The following is an 18,288-nucleotide window of genomic DNA, read 5'->3' on the forward strand; positions in this document are numbered from 1 at the left end:
CTGCTAGATGAGGTTAAATTATAATTGATATTGACATGCCAGTACTGGTATTCAGTCTCTTTTCTTTCAATACATGGAATGACTAGAAACATTCCAAGCTGCATATAATGAATTAACCCAATTTCCGTCTGGGTAGTTCTCCAAGCCTCATTTTATGGTTAAAAAAAAAATCCATGTCTAAAATAATTCAGAACTGACTTGTGTGCATAAAAATAACTAATATTTCCCATGAAATCTTGAAGCAAGTTTCCGGGCCTGATTGTATTGTATGGGATGCAGCAGACTATCTAGTCCTCTAACTATTTTGCTTCTTGTGGGAGGCCCAATTAGAGCTGCTCTACACTGGCTTTGGCATCGTAACCCAAACAAGACAATAGGGTAGGCCCCTGCAGGCACTAGCATTTTAAGAACACACACACAGACACAACTGTAATTTGAAATGTAAACAGCTAATTGTTGCCATCTGTGACTGAATAAAGTGTCCTTCCTCATTGGTATGGGGGCAGAATTGAAGGGCTAGGGAAAGCATAGATAAGTTATGTAAAAGGAAAAGGGTCAAAAACATTTTCTGAGCATTAAGTGGTTGTTTTTAACTAGCTGGTAAGAGTATCCAGGTACAATAAAGAGTAGAGTTGACAGCACCACACCATAGCTCCTGGGCCTTCAACTTAATGGTTAATAAAAACACAGTAGTGGTAATTTTTAAAGTTTTGCATAAGAGCAATTTTTTAAAAAGACTCATAAGATTGGAAGTACAAGAGACAAGTATTTCCACATTATGTAGGTCTGCTTCACTCCAAATGGGTTTTCATCATTCTATGATCATTCTACCAAAGTACTGATTTTACCATTAGCCCATGCAACAAAAAATATTTGCAGAAATTGCCAAATGTCTCATGGGATGCAAATGGCCTCTAACTGAGAGCCACAGTTTTAGGGAAATAAGGAACACAGGACACTTTCTTCAGCCCTGTGGTCACAAGGTTATTATTCCTTGTACATCCCTCTGTTACAGCCCTCAGCACAGAGGGCTTTTGTCTACTAATTTGTTGTCTCCCTCATTAGGTTGTGAAACTCTTAAGAGCAGGAAATAGTTCATGTTCATACTGTCATCCCCAGAACATATTATGGCACTGGCATACAACAGGTGCAATAGGTGCCTAAAACAATATTGACAAACACAGTAATATCATCTTGAGGAAGATCCTAGGAACATGCAACAAGCCTATTTCTGTTAAATTTCTTATTAGTGACTTGGATGATGATATAGAAGACTTGGTAATACTTTTAAATGGCACACGGATGGAAGGGTTAGGTAAATATGTCAGATGACAGAAATAGAGTTAAAATATATCTCTATCGGTTTGACTATTGGGCCCAAACTAACAGGATACAATTTAGCAGAGACGAATGTAAATCCTGCACTTAGGTTCAAACACTCAGTCACACAAATACAAGCCAAACTTGTCTCTGTTTAGTGCTACTTTATATGACAAAGTTTTAGGTATTTTACCAACAGCAATTTTAGTACAAGCCAAGTGCATGATTAGTTGCTAGAAAAGCTAATGTGATCTTAGGCTGCCTTAGCTGAAATGTGTTATTTATAATTCACAGCTTGCCTAATTCGAAAGTGGTTTGAAGTGGCTATCAGTTTTGGTGTAACATGTAGAACAAGAACGATAGAGGGCTTGCTAAACTTAGCATTGTTATGCCTTATCAGTGCCCTGTGATCAGCTCTGGGTAACACATGTAAGAGGGATATTGAAAAACTGCAGCACCTGATGATGACTCCTGCCAATTGGAAGAATCTCCAGAAACCAAATGCTATGCTTCTATGCTGGACAGCTGGAAAACTTGAGATGTTTAGGCTGGAGAAGGAAAGGCTTTCCTTGAACATTTTAATAGATGGATGGAGAAAATGTGCCCATTTCCTACCTTGAGATTTACATGACTAGGACCACCTGGCCACCATTTTTATTGTCTTTAATTACCTCCAATGCACACTATCTGGAGACATGAATCCTGTTCCTACAAAAGGAAAACCCAAAGAATCCTGATTTAGTTGCAACAACTCAGTTAAGTCAGGGCCAAGTGAAATTGTTGATGATCTCCTATTAATTTTATAGACTAGCCCCTGTGACCAGTTGCCCCATTTCCCATTTCAGCATCTGAGCTCTTGTTTGTTCTCCATGCTTTGATCATCTTCCTGTTGATGTTGCCACCTCCCTGCCTCTGGCCCTGTTGATCCTTTCAAAGGCTTCCGGCTTCCTGTCATTGTGCTGGGACAGACATCACCTTGAGGACCTTCTTCTTAGGTCACTCTTGACCCTGGAGGCCGTGTTCCACATGCCAGGCTCATGAACATATCTCCAAGTCCCATACACTTCCACACTGACTTTCCCATTGCCTTCCTAGGCTGATAATTTATGTGACTCAGAAGGCTTAATTGCTCAGGTGAAAAGAAACTAAGGTGGAGAAGGGATTTTTTCTTTTTTTCTTTTTTCTGAGATGGAGTTTTGCTCTTGTGACCCAGGCTGGAGTGCAATGGCACGATCTCGGCTCACTGCAACCTCCGCCTCCCGGGTTCAGGCAATTCTCCTGCCTCAGCCTCCTGAGTAGCTGGGATTACAGGCATGCACCACCATACCCAGCTAATTTTTTGTATTTTTAGTAGAGATGGAGTTTCACCATGTTGACTAGGATGGTCTCGATCTCTTAATCTTGTGATCCACCTGCCTCGGCCTCCCAAAGTGCTGGGATTACAGGCTCGAGCCATCGCACCCGGCCCGGGATTTTTTCTTTTATTCAGTTACAAGGAAGATGTTTCTAATAGTCCAAACTTTTTTAAAAACAGGATTAGCTGCCTTGTGACAGGGGAAGTCCACTGTCACCAGGAACTTTCATAAAGCCTGGGAATAATTGGTCTCCAATGCCATGAAAGGATTTCTGCATTGTTAGCAAACTGAACTGGAGTTTTTCTAAGGTAGAATCTCTTAAGATTTAGTGTACAAAATGTCAGCCAGAACAAATTTTTTTTAAATGTAGAATTCCCAGAATTCAGTAAGTCCAAGAATCAGCATTTCAGACAAATCCACTCCTCTTCCCTCTCCACCCTAGGAGATTCCAATGCATGTGAATGTGAGTCATACTTTTTAAAACATTCTTCACAGAAGGGCAACCAGAGTCTCCACCTACTCTGTATTAAGGGCTTTATTTATTTTTCTTAATTAAAATGTAACAGAGTTCTGCAGCTCAAAACCAGGCTGTCCATGTTCAAATCCTGACTCTTCTACTTCATAAACCTCTCTCTTTCTTAATTTCCCCTTCTGTGAAATGAGATTTATATTAGTAATGACCTCATAGGGTTATTAGGATTTAATCAGTCAATTCAAGTAAAGTGCTTAGAACAACGCACAGCACACAGTAAATATTCAATATTATGATTACTATGAGGTAGTACTATAGTTTCTTCATCATACATTTAAGGAAATTGAGGCTCAAGGAAATGAAGTCAGTGTGCCTCAGATCTTTCAGCTAGTAATGACCTCAGTCTATTTATCTCCAAAGATTATATATGCATTATCTGGTCCTCCCAATTCTGTGATTCTATAATCATATCAGTCAAAGGATCACTATTGATAGTTTTGGGTGGAAAATGATTCCAAAGATGGTCATATGCAAATACGGAATAGAGAGATACCTATCTAAAGTTCCATCACAAATGAGTTTATAAATAAGAAAACTGAGGCTTAGAGAGTAAAGCGATTTTGACAAGGAATCATATCAAGAAAGTGACAGACTCAAAATTTAGACCTATGTTTCTTCTGCAACCAAATTGGAGCTCTCTTCAGTATTTCACAATACCTACCCTGTGGTTATAACCTAGAGCAAGTTACCAACCACCTGAAAAATTCTCCTCATTCTAGTAAACACGAATGTTTTAGAAACAAAGGAAAGAACAAAAGGAGAATACAGGCTGGAACTAGTTCTTGTATAAAGACACTGCCATCCACAAACACAAAAACAGCATACTTCCTGGCAATTACCTTTTTGCTGTCACATATCCACAGCCTGAAAGACTTATCTAACAATCAACATCTCCAGAGTAACCAAAGACAGCATGGGAAGAGTTTGACTCTTAAAAAATAAAGGAAAATGTCATAAATTGGTATAGAAAAGATTTACGTTTGAGGCCCTTCCTCTGCCACTTTTTAGAAGTTGACTTTCTTTTTCTGAAATTCAGTTTCCTCATTTACAGAAATAGGGCTGATGCTGTTTACCTCACAGAGTATGAGAAGTGAAAGGACATCAATGCAGACAAAGCTTCTAGCACCATACTTGTCACACAAAAAGTGCTCAGTGATGGTGGCTGCCAATTGGAACCTCAAGACTGTCATGATTGAGAAATACAGTGTTTATCTCAAGATACCAGGGAACCCACATAAACACATAAGCAGGAAAATGGAAATTCAGGACACTGTTTAAGAGTGTACAGAGAAAAGTTCACAATCTGCAAGCATTGCAGCAAATGTTGTTACAGAACTCTTCTCAAGAAAGAATTTGTAGGACCTAAAATTACTATGGTTCTCTGTCCACTAAGACATTTCTTTATAAAAATTCCTAGTATGACTGCCTTTATGACATGTCATCGTTTCATATAATCTCTTCAACAAAGAGTTTGTCTTACATATCTTTTTATCCTTAATGCTGTTTCAGTGTCAATACTCAAAAAAGGCTTTTTTGAATTTATGAATAAAAGGTTTAATTAATTAATCAATTAATGTCATTAGGCCTACCACAAAAGGAACATAACATACACAAGTCCTCACAGTAAATACACATAGAGACATTTTTAACCTAGGGATCAGCAAACTTTCTCTATAAAGGAATAGTAAATATTTTTGGTTTTGGGGGGAATATAGCCTCTGTCATGTATACTGAGCTTTGCCATTGTAACAAGGAAATGGCCACAGACACTGCAAAATTGAATAATGTGTCTGTGAGATTTATGAACACTAAAATTTAAATTTCATATAACTTTCATGTGTCTAAAATATTCTTTTTATGTTTTTCAACCATTTAAAAATGTAAAAATCAGTTCCTACAAAACTGTGTGCTGTAGTTTGTCGACCCCTAGGCTCCAGTCCATGCTACAAGCATCTGAGAACATTTCCATACAGAGCCACTTTCAATTATTTCTGATAAGATTGAATCTAAAGTCATTTCCCCAAAGCTACCAAATTGTTTTTTCCATAGAAACAAATTCAAAATACATACAAATGGTAACTATATTCTTATTTTCAACATCCTGTGGTTAACCTGATATGCTTGCATCATAATACAAGCATGAGGGTCTTTATTGCAGATACAATTTAGGGAAGAAGTGCACTCTGTTAATAGATGTAGGCCCTTAGAGTTAAGCATTTCTTCCTCTAAATGATATTTTATTGAAATATGAATGGTGATTCCATAAATATGAGGTTCATAAAGTATGCATCAGGATCTTTCTTAAAGAAACTAAGTTTCATGAGATATATTTTGTTTAATTTAAACTCATACATCTAATCTAAATGAATTAACCATATATGTTTATAAAGCTCAGCTATCATCCACATTATTTATACTGCATTTTTGTTATCTCTGGCTCTATTTTCCTACAAAATGTCAATGCAAGAAAAACAGGAACAGAATATCTGTGAGATTTAAATCTCTCCTAATCTAGTAAGGTTATACATCAGCTACTGAAAGCAAAGTGAAAAAAAACTATAAATAATGAGACAATCTTTAGCTATATTAAAAATAAAACAAGTATGGTTTTATCATGTGTTCATTTTGATTTTAAATTTGCCAGGCATGGTGGCACACTCCTGTAATCCCAGCTACTCAGAAGGCTGAGGCAGGAGAATCACTTGAACCACGACGCAGAGGTTGCAGTGAGCCGAGATCAGGTCACACTGCACTCCAGCCTGAGTGACAGAGTGAGACTTTGTCTAAAAAAAAAAAAGCATTATTTATGGTTTGCTGGGGGAAAAGGCATAATCTTACAAGAGCTAATCTTAGTACCTAACATGTAGAAGGAAAGGGAAAATTCTACTTAAAATGATTGTTTGGGGCCCATCTCAACATCATCACTAACTCACCTGAACTTTGGCAAGTTAAAAACTCCCCACGTCACAGTTTCCCCTGTGTTAACTTCACAAAAAAATTATTTTGTTCATGTGCTGGTGATTCAGAGAATAATGTCACATCTGTATAAGGGCAGCAAAGCTGGGTGAAAGCCACAAGGAAAAAAAAAGAGGCTCAATGACCAGAGGTTACATTTCTGACCCAAGAGTCAGGATTAATAATGCCAGATCTCTGAAATAAGTCACCAGAGACAGGCTGTATGGCTATTACTGCCTTTGCTTGCTCATTTTTAAATACTAATTCAAGTTGACCGTGGATATATAGTGTATATATACATATATATGTATGTGACATAATTGATATCTAAAATAACCCTAGTTATCTAGTGTTAAAATATTTTTAGAGCCATGTCTTCCAGGACCTCCAAAAGTTCATAGAATGTTTATCTCTTCCTTCTGTTGGTTCTTGTGACACTTTTAGTGTACCTGTTGTGTTCGTAGCATTATTCTTTTCCCTGGAGTTTCTGGCTTTCTAAGAGTTCTAAAATCTTAATGTTTTAGAATATCTGTTTGCCTTATGAATATCAATTTTATTTTTTCTACTATTGTAATTATTTGAAGTAGTATGTGCTCAGTGCAAAGAGTTTAACAATTAAAAAATAGAAAAACAAAAATTATAATCATCTCCTCCAGCCCCTAACAATTTCTGGAGAGATTAATATTTCATATGAATTGTCTACTGCATATTCCACAAATATTTCTAAAGTATTTCCAACCATTCTCTAAATTGATGAACATTCATATTTTTCTTATGTTTTCTGTTTCTTCTAAACACCAATCTCATCCAAAGATTACTAGTGTTACCTCATTGCAATCCCATCCAAAGATTACCAGTGTTATCTTTTGATATCTATCCTCTCTCACCTGTATCTATATTCATTGAGGTGTACAACAAAGTATATACCCATGTATCAATTTTTGTTTACTTGATTTTTGAAAAAATTTAAGCAAAACACATTATTTCATTTCTCTATAACTTCATTTCATTTAAAAATGTATCACGGACATGCTTGTATATAAATAAATTGATCTTATTCTATTTTGATGACTGCACAATACTCTGCAAAGTGATTGTATTATTTCCAATCATTCTCTAACTTGGTGGACATTCAGATTTTTTTCAATGTTTTATTCACTTGTGCAAATATTCTCTAGGACATAGTTCCAAAGAGGAATTGGCTGTCAAGTACTTTCCTTACAGGTTAAATGTGTTCACTCCAAGTGTATGTGAATGTTGATGCTATCAAATTATTTAATGTTTCTCCATAACATGAGGGAAAAATTATATTTTTGATTGCCTCTATAAGCACCTTTTGACTACTAGTGAGATTAATCATATTTTCAAATATTTATTGGCCACTTGACTATCACCATTTTTCAGTCAGGTTATCTTTTTAAATCAACATATGATAATGCTTTACATGTTTGAAGTAGTAACCCCTTTTTGTCATTAAGTATCAAATATGTTTTCTCTGAATCTCTCATTTGACTTTTTATGATGTCATTCAATGTATAGAAAAATATTTTCTTTCATAGTCATCCATCTATCTCTTCCTTTAAGGTCTGAATTGTTCTTTCTTTCCTAAAAATAACTTTTCATTTTTACTTGTTTTTGTAGCTAGCCCTTTAATGTATTTGCAGGTTTTTTTGTATAAGACATCATGTAAGAACATAATTTTGTGTTTTCTAATTAGATTGGAAAAATCAATTCTGCCACCGCTATTTACTAGATATATCATTCTTTCCCTACTGAATCAAAATGGCATCTTCATAATATATTAGGCTCCACTATCTGCATGAAATCTCTAGTTAGTTCTATGATCTACTTATCTATTTCTGTACCAAAATCATATAGATTAGATAATAATAGCTTTGAAACAAGTTTCAATATCTGGTTATGCCAAGACTCCATTATTAATATCACTGTAAAAATGGTTGGCAATTCTGCAACATTTATTCTAGATGAACTTTTGTTTTGTCTTATTTTTAACAACATGTGAAAATCCTGATTGTATAAAAGGTTTAAATGTTTCTTTTTGAATGACTGATTTTTTTCGTAATACTAATTTTTAAAATTCTGGAACAAGACATTTCTCTTAATTTATTTAAAACTTTCAATAATATTTTATATTTTTGTCTGCACATATCCTGAAGCTTTCAAGTACATTCCTTTCTTTCTGATGTCTAATATGAAGAAAAGAAACTTACTTGCTTTTCCAAAAATCTTATATCTTCCATTCTATTAAATTCTAATACGTTTAGTAATATCACTTGGATTATATGCAAATAATAATGTTATATGGTTGCCATGGTTCTATAGTGTCTTTTAGGCCCTACTTATAATACTTAAACTTGCTCATGTCACAGTTATTCAATATTTGTTGGTTATTGTCTTGAACGCTTCTGCACAGCTGCTGTCCAAACAGATAATCCAACAAATGATTCACAAACAAAAACAGGATGAAATTATGCAAATAAAGATATTTGTCTCTTTCAATATTTATGCTACTTTTTTTCACGTCTCATCACTTTATCTAGAACCTCCCTATCACTTAATAATAAAGATAACGAGAACGATCCAAGATGGCTGATAGCTAACATCTCGGGATTGCAGCTCCCAGTGAAAGCGCAGAGAACGAGAGGACGCAACACTTTCAGACAAATTTTTGTCACTCACGGAGCAGAAGATTCCCAGTGGAGGAGTCCCATGGGTCGTCAGCGTGACTCTTGTGGCCGGCGCAGGGTTTCTGCCGGCACCTCAGTGCAGCAGCTGTTGGTGCAGAGTAAAAGGGACTGGTTCCCCTTCTGACTGACATTTGGAGCTCCGGGAAGGCAGAGTCACCTATTGCAGACTCAAGAGGGAAGCTAGACTGGAGAGTCCTGGGCAGAAAAGCACCATCAGTCTTAACGCCGCTGTTTTGGCCGGCTCAGTGGGTTGCTCGTATTTCGGCCCCGGGAATTAACAACTTGGACATCCACTTGGAGACCTAATTTTTTACAAAGACAACAGGTGGATAAATTTACAATGGTGGGAAGAAACCAGCATAAAAAGGTTGAGAATACTCAAAATCAGAATGCCTCTCCCTCCAAAGAGGATCACAGTTCTTCATCAACAAGGGAACAAGGCTTGATGGAGAATGAGTGCATCCCATTAACAGAATCAGGCTTCAGAAGGTGGATAATAAGAAACTTCTGTGAGTTAAAAGAACATGTTGTAGCCCAACGTAAAGAAACTAAGAACTTTGAAAAAAGGTTTGACAAAATCCTAATGAAAATAGACAATTTAGAGAGGAATATAAGTGAATTAATGGAACTGAAGAATACAATATGGGAACTCTGAGAAGTATGCACAAGTTTAAACACTCAAATTGATCAAGCAGAAGAAAGGATATCAGAGGTCGAAGACCAACTTAATGAAATAAAACAAGAAGACAAGAATAGAGAAAAAGGATAAAAAGGTATGAGCAAAGTCTCCAAGAAATGTGGGACTATGTGAAAAGACCTAATTTACGTTTGATAGATGTACCTGAATGCGACAAAGAGAATAAATCCAAGCTGGAAAATATTCTTCAGGATATTATTCAGGAAAATTTTCCCAACCTAGCAAAGCAGGACAATATTCAACCCCAGGTAATACAGAGAACACCACAAAGATATTCCTCAAGAAGAGCAACCCCAAGGCACATAATTGTTAGATTCACCAGGGTTGAAACAAAGGAGAAAACACTAAGGACAGCCAGAGAGAAAGGTCAGGTTACCCACAAAAGGAAACCTATCAGACTTACAGCAGATCTCTCAGCAGAAACCCTACAAGCCAGAAGAGAGTGGGGGCCAATATTCAACATCCTTAAAGAACAGAACTTTCAGCCCAGAATTTCATATCCAGCCAAACTAAGCTTCACAACAGAAGGAAAAATAAAATCTTTTATGAACAAGCAAGTACTCAGAGATTTTATTACCACCAGGCCTGCTTTACATGAGCTTCTGAAAGAAGCATTACACATAGAAAGAAACAATCAGTATTAGCCTTTCTAAAAATATACCAAAAAGTAAAGAGCATCAACATAAAGAAGAATTTACATCAATGAATGGATAAAACAGCCAGTTAACATCAAATGGCAGTAATCCTAAATTTAAATTGACTAAATCCCCCAATCAAAAGATACAGCCAAAACCCAACGGTATCCAGACCCATTTCACATGCAAGGATACACAAAGACTCAAAACAAATGGATGGAGAAAGATTTACCAACCAAATGAAGAACAAAAATAAATAAATAAATATAAAGCAGGAGTTGCAATTCTCGCATCTGATAAAATAGGTTTTAAAGCAACAAAGATATAGTGGTACAAGGATTAATGCAACAATAAGAGCTAATGATCCTAACACCCAGATACATAAGACCCATAAAGAGATTTAGACTCAATGAGACAGAAAATTAATAAGGATATCCAGGACCCAAACTCAGATCCGGAACAAGTAAACTTAATAAATATTTATAGAGCTCTCCACTTTAAATACACAAAATATACATTCTTGTCAATACCACATCACACCTACTCATAGGTTTAAATGAAATATTGATTGGCCATTATTAATACCCATTTTTTAGGAAAAAAATAAATAAATAAATAAAATAATGAAGATAACTAAGTATCTTAGTCTTAGTCTCACTTTTTTTAAAATTTACTTTAAATTCCAGGGGATACATATGCAGAACATCCAGGTTTGCTACATAGGTATACATGTGCCGTGGTGGTTTGCTGCATCTATTGAGCCATCCTCTGTTTCCCTCCCTTTACCCCTTACCCCCAACTTGCCCCAATGTGTGTTGTTCCCCTCCCTGTGTCCATGCGTTTTCATTGTTCAACTCCCACTTATAAGTGTTTTCTGTTCCTGTGTTAGTTTGCTGAGGATATTGGCTTCCAGCTTCATCCATGTCCCTGCAAAGGACATGATCTCATTCTTTTTTATGGCTGAATAGTATTCTATGGTGTATATGTACCAGATTTTCTTTATCCAGTCTATCATTGATGGACATTTGGATTGGTTCCTTGTCATTGCTATTGTAAATAGTGCTGCAATAAACATAAGTATGCATTGTCTTTATAGTAGAATGATTTATATTCCTTCGGCTATACTCAGTAAGGGCATTGCTGTGTCAAACGGTATTTCTGGTTCTAGACCCTTGAGTAATCACCATACTGTCTTCCACAATGGTTGATCTAATTTACATTCTCACCAATAGTGTAAAAGTGTTCCTATTTCTCCTCAGCCTTGTCAGCATCTATTGGTTCTGACTTTTTAATAATCGCCATTCTGTTAGTCCCAGTTTTAATGATAATAACTCTAGTATTTTATTGTTTATTATGAGACATGCTATTGAGATTTTTAATAAATAGTTTTATTGTGTGGTGATCATTTTCTCTGTCTCCATTTTACTTATCATTTTATTAGGAATGCAGCTAAATGTAAGTAATTTTTAAGACTCAATAAAATAATACGTTTTTCTTCTTTCACTTGAAAATGAGATGAATTATGTTTCTTTTTTTAATTGAAACTTCCTTGCATTCCTGGAATTCAGCTTGCTTTTTTTGTTATTGCTTTTAAAAAAGTCTAAATTTGATTTACTTACATAGATGTAGGTCTAAAATTTTTATACTGTCAGCATTATTTCCATATTAAGGTTATGCTAGCTATGTAAAATGATGTGTGTGCTTTTTCTGTGATTTTGACTTATTGCTTTATGCATGACTCATCTCTTTTTGAATGTTGCCTAGGACACAGATATAAAACCATCTGGACCTAATACATTTTAAAATATGAAGAGTTCTATAACAAGCTTTTATAGCAACATTGCTAATTTCTTCTGCAGCAATTGGTCTGTGTAGGTTTTCTCTTTTATATGGCAAAATCTAGCATTTATATTTTGCTTGATAACCCTTATTTCTTTCTAATTTATAACCAGACAGTTCCACATAATTTTTAAAATTCTGCTAATCACAATGACATCTATAATTTTTTATTATATCTTATATTATATGTTTTCCTTTATTTGTTCTTAAATCAGAAATCCAGGAAGGTACCTGTTGTATTTTTAATAATAAAATATATCAAATAAATTGGGAAGATAAATAATAACTCTTAAAGATTTCATTCACTTGAGATACATAACTTGTTACAGTCATCAAAAATACTTTTTTTCTTCCATGACATAGTAAGAAATCAACACAGTCAAGAATGGCACAATAGACTAGTTTAACTTCTTAACCCAATCAGGCAAACTTGGATTTTATTTACTTATTTTGGCCAACTGGGGGTTGGTACACCACTGTTCCCACTTCATGTTATTTACTATAGGTGAGGTGGAATAATTGAAGCTAAAAGAAAAAGGCATCCTGTCTTCCTAAAATAGACTTGGGGAAGTATTACCTTCTTGATCAGGCCTGAAAATCTTTTGTCACAGTTCTATAGCATCTTCTAGGCCTTACTTATAATACTTAAACCTGTTCATGTCATAGTTATTCAATATTTATTGTTCATTGTCTTGAATGCTTCTGCATAGTTGCTGTCCAAACTAATGGTCCAATTCACAAACAAAAACCGAATGAAATCATGCTGATTAAAAATGAAACTTCATCTTCTTGAAGATAAACAACAGGAGTGAATATTTTTGCAATCTTCCTGCCTATTCATCCGAATAAGGAGTTAGAATACAAAGATCGATACAATCTTTGGAAAAAGAGTGATTGTTCTTTAACCATGATAGCAAGCAGTCCTAAGAACAACTTTTAAATCCATCCAATTGATTGATGGCAATTTTGCCTCAATTAACATGCTTTTGAAAGCCAATCAATCCATGGCCATCCCTCACTTCTGAAAGACAACCAATGAGGAACAGAGTCACTCTAAAAAACATGGCTCTGAATGCCAACCAATCAACAAGAATCTAAACTGAGTAACCATGCTTGAACAGATGATGTCAATCTACTTATGCCTCTTAAAATATGCTAATCCTTGAGCCCCATGCTGTCCAAAAACCCTGTATATAATCAGCAGTCTACTCTTCTTCAGGAGACTGTGCCTGATTGACCTAGTTCTCCCTTGCTATAAGCAAACAGTTCAGCTTTGTCTTTTAATTTCAGATATTAAGTAGTAATCTCACTACTTTTGACAATCAGTCAAGATTTATATAATGCTAACCATTGAAATTAAAAAACAAACAAAGATGGCAAGATGAGTTGGCTGCTCTTATGTAAATTTAAAGAGTAAAATGCACAATATTTTAAAATGTGTTTAATGACCACAAATATCCTAAAATAAAGACACAAGAAATATATAGATGAGAAATTATTGACTTGATTCATAGCTGATTAAAATAATTCTAATTTGACACAAGTACAAATTACTTATTTTTCATGTTACCTATACTTCTCATAATGCTGACTTCTAGTGCAAACTTAAATCCATTTTGAGACTGTACAGATGGGAAAGAAAAGAAGGAAGAAGGAAAGATCTGAAAGGGGAAACACAATAAAGGAGAAAGAGTAAAAAGAAGGGAAAAAACAAGCCCAGCATATGATTAAGGGAACGACAAAGCTTCAACCAATCAATAAACTAAACAGTGGTTGTTTGGTCCTCTCTTCCATTTGCCATGGCTTCCCTCCCAGCCTCTGTGATACTCTCTGTATGCTCTCTTTGTCTTAACTGAGGACCTAAGGTAACCTCACTTGACTGTCAACTGACCCCCATAAGAAGGTAATAAAGCCTCCATTCAAAAACGTTTACTGGACACTCACAATGTGTCACATCCTATGCTACACGTTATCCCTCACAGACAGATTCTCAATGACCCAAGGCACCTAAAATTCAAAGTAATAAATTTATTGGTGAAATTTTAAACTCTTGTGTACCTAGCAAGGTATGTATCTGGGAGCAGAGAACCACACAAATAGCCATAACACTGTTCGTGAACTTTGGTAAATTCTATAAGCTTTACTAAATTTCAGTCTACTTCTAACTTTTCCAAGAGCAAGTTCAGGGGGAAACAAATTATTCCTTTCATATTTCTCTATGTCTGCATGCAGAGGAGAAGTGAAGGTTAAGGGGGACTTTTATTTCAAAGCTTACCACAGGTATTGCAGAAAACAACAAATTTGGCTGATATATCCTTTGGGGTTATTATCAGAAACAGCATAAGCTGAATGGGTCTCCATGGTCTCCTATTGTTTTGCATTTTATGACTGTCACTATTCTCTGTGCATAAGAAGGGTTATAGCTGTTATATCTCTTTTGACCTCAAGTTTCTTTACTATAAAGACTTCAATATCTATATTTATATTAATACAGACACAGCTTCCTAATTCTATTTGCTAAGTTACTGATGAACACAATACCCATTTCATGGGTGAAGCTTTCTTCACTATGAAAATGCCAGTTTCTATTACCTTTACTACAAAATTAGCCCTAAAAATTATTTTTTAAACTGGAAAGGAAAGCAATTCAAAATTGCATGAGATATAATTAATTATTGGATACATTTAATGTGTCTTTAATTGTTAAATTCATCTCCTTAATGAAAATAATTGCTTTCTAAAACTGTATTTATTGAATAATAAATTTTTTAATGTTTCCCTGATTTTTTCACAAAATAGACTGTGTAATTCCTTTAAATGGAAAGTCACTCTCTGAATCTCAAATCTTCCAGCAGTTCTGTCTCTATGTCTGACATTTTCATAAGCAAGAAGTTAAGATTCACAAAAGAATCTCAGGCATTGCTGGCATTCTTCTCTCCTTCTTTAATTTCCTCCCTTCCTTCCTTTCTGAGGCATTGGCAGAACTGGTTTAATTTGGCCTCTTACAAAATTAGACCACAGAAAACACTTTTGTGTGTTTATGCACATGTGTGCATATGTGTGTGTGTGTGTCATTGGTTTGTTTATTAACATATTTTATTAGTTTTAAATGGAGATCACTTCATTAAATGAATATACCTCCTATAAAATTGTAAGAGTAATTAAGCCAGAAGTTGTCATCCCACCAAGTAAACAAGCTGTTTACATAACAATATTATTTCAGAGAAAACCAGATCGTAGTATCTTTTTGACAATCCATTGTTTTGTACTGTCCCTCACTAAATGACTCTAGGCAATTCCTGAAGTTATCTCTTTCTTCGTCTCTCCATCTATAAAAGGAGATAGTAATCGCTCTATGACATATCTAATCATTAGAACTACATGAAATCAAACACAACTATTATGCAAAAGTACTTTGTAAAGTTTTATGTGATAATTTCAGAAACAAATACTATTTTCCAGCTTATATATGGCAAGCCTGGGGACAGGATATGCAGAGGAGGGGGATTAAAATTAAAAAATGGAATAAGACTAATAAAATGCACAGTAACTTCTCTCCTAAGCAGCCTATAAAATAAGTTACACAACAACTATTTTTGTTAACACTATTAGTGAAGAAGAATCCAGATCATGGGTCTGAGAATTCAAAGACAATTTGCCTAAAGTCAGTTTGTTACACCAGACATATGTACAATAGGAATTTCAAGAGATTTATTCTGTGTATTCTTGGGTTTCTGACCAAGAAACACTTTGTTTTATACAACCCTCCCACCAGTAGTAATTTTTTTCTTATGTTTACTTAATTTTGTTATTAAGCTTCAATTTTATTATTAAACCAAATGTTCTGTTATGAAATTCTTCCTGAAAAATTCCATGATATCTATATCAGCTTCCACTGCATCTTTTTACAGTCAAGTCTGTCTACGTCAGCATTTCTATTATACATTTGTTTTCTAGGAGTTTAAAGATCATCCATAAAAGTTAACTAAGGCTGAAATGGCAGGCAGCTTACAAGCATATTTTGTTTTTACCAACTTTCAAGAAATTCAAATGGCTGTTTCTAAATTCTTATATAAAGTAAAAGAAATCTTGGCCAAGAAGTAACACTTATTTAGGCTAATTTACTTCAAAAACAATGGAATATTTTTTGTTTTTGTTTTTTTAATGCAATTATTCTGTGACTGGCTCTCATCTCTCCTCCAAGTCCCTCAGCCCCCTCCTGGCTAGATGCCTGATCACATGGTAGCTGGCCTGGCTGGCACCTGCAGCCCAGCACTTCTGGCCATGAGGTGCATAGCTAATGTTTCATGCTATCATAGGACTGTGAAGTTTTCTGGGTGCTGCCAACAGAATCATCACATGGCAAATTTCTTTGGCTCAGCCCAGCTCCTCCTCTGCCCCAAATGAAGACATGCCTTTTTGGGTATTGTAGTCACAACCATAAGTCCCAGAAGGCAGCATATGAATAACTACTACTTACCCATATAAGCAGAGCTGTCTTTACTCTGACAAATCAGGCCATCGCTTTGAACTGCTGGAAAAGAATTCTCCATGGATCTCTTGTGTTTCTGCATGTCTTGCAAATGAGTCACTGACTGTTCTTTATTCCAAACTACCTTTTCAAGGACTTTGTTATGGTGAATAGCCTTGGAAGATACAGATAATGCCTCCCTTTGGTGAAAAGGGCAGGAAGGCTCACTGCCCAGCATAATAAAGATAATGTTTGTCATCAAACCAAAGGAAAGGCAGGCTTACTAACCATTACTAAGGATGTAGGCTCCTAAACTTAAAGTTCCTCTCCAGCTTTTGCAAGTATCCTCTGGCCCTCTTCACAGTCACTCTGTGGAACTGGAGTTAAGGAAACCTGGAAATAAATGCTGACTCTCTGGCAACTGCTACTGCTGTTAGTAATAACTGTCCTTTATTTCTGACCCAGAAGTCTCATCTATTGTAACAGCATTCATGAAACTACGGTAGGCTTTGCAAGTAGGGTGAAACTCAGCCTGTTCACAGTTCTCTTCATGAACGTAGAGGCTGTCTCTTTTACTAAAATGTAAGAACCTTGGAAGCTAAACCTCTTTAGTTATCACTGTATCTCCAAAACTTACATTAATACCTGCTAAATAAATGATACTCTCTGAGGATAAAAGGCTTAATGAAGTCAGACTTGATCTGAACCCTGATTTTTTCCCCTGCATTCTCTACTCTGTTGTGAGATATTGAAAATACCATTCAGAAACAGAATCAAAGCCTCTCAAAAACACGTTTGTCTTTTAGATTGCAGGTAGAAATGCACTGTATACCCTCACTTCTTTGCTTCTGATAGATGACAGAATATAACCTCAGATGTTCTGTGTCCTCTAAGTTACAATGAATGTGAGAATTTTCATCTTCTGACAATCTCTGCTTCTTAAATGTTTCTGCTCTCTCTCCCCAGATAGCAGAACTGGAGCAGCTATCAAGTGAACAGCGGATCATTTACATTTCACCTAAAAACTTGTCTGTCACGGGATAATCAACTCCTATTACTTAAAAACACTGAAAATATTTTTGAATATTTTTCCCAAAATTTAGAAAAGATTCCTCCCGACTGTTCTTTGGTCTGAATTCATGACAATGTCTAATTTATTACACTGTTTTCAGAGGAGTTCTTATTTTTGTAATTTTACTTTACGTTTAGGGATAGATACACGTGTAGAGGGAGAGCATTAGAACGAACACCTTATGCATGTGGGGCTTAAAACCTAAATGACAGGTTTTGGTGCAGCAAACCACCATGGCACATGCATGCCTACGTAAAAGAGGAGATTTTTAAATTTTTATAAACAGCTTAGGAAGATTGAAGCTAGTTTGCAGTTTCTTTTAAAACTAAAAAGGCCAGTGTGCTACGCTCTAGAGCAGCAGTCACACTAGGCAAAGGCAAGAGAGGATGGTACAGTTGATGACAGCCAAAAGAAAGAAAACCCGCTTTGGCTCGAGCAGGTGCTCCAGTATGGAGCAGCAGAAAAGCCCATGTGGGAACTTTCTATCTCAACTCTCAAATCTGCTGGATTTATATTGTATTGGAACAAGAAGTTCCTTAAAATTAACGATGCAGAAAGTGTAAAACTTGTCAATATTTCTCAAGCCTTCCATTTTTACTTTTGCCATTATTTCCAAAGGTCTCAGGTGGAAAACCTTAAATGTTCACACCTCACTTCCAACTTACAAAAAAGGTGACAGTAATATACTAATAGCTGGAGAGGCC

General features: G+C 35.6%; 1 long non-coding RNA gene across 2 annotated transcripts in view; it reads right to left on the minus strand.

Annotated features, from left to right (window-relative positions):
* The window catches only part of LOC118144265 (uncharacterized), a 437,346-nt gene that overhangs the window by 172,930 nt on the left and 246,128 nt on the right, over positions 1 to 18,288 (minus strand). Inside the window, exon 1 of one of the 2 annotated variants that reach the window (XR_013521932.1) lies at positions 16,522 to 16,634. The exons of the other annotated variant lie outside the window; for it this stretch is intronic. This is a non-coding gene — a long non-coding RNA (uncharacterized LOC118144265). Of the gene's footprint in view, positions 1 to 16,521; positions 16,635 to 18,288 lie in introns of those variants that run through there. 2 annotated transcript variants of the gene reach the window in all.

Source organism: Callithrix jacchus, chromosome 9 (genome assembly GCF_049354715.1).
Source record: "Callithrix jacchus isolate 240 chromosome 9, calJac240_pri, whole genome shotgun sequence".
Taxonomy (NCBI): domain Eukaryota; kingdom Metazoa; phylum Chordata; class Mammalia; order Primates; family Cebidae; genus Callithrix; species Callithrix jacchus.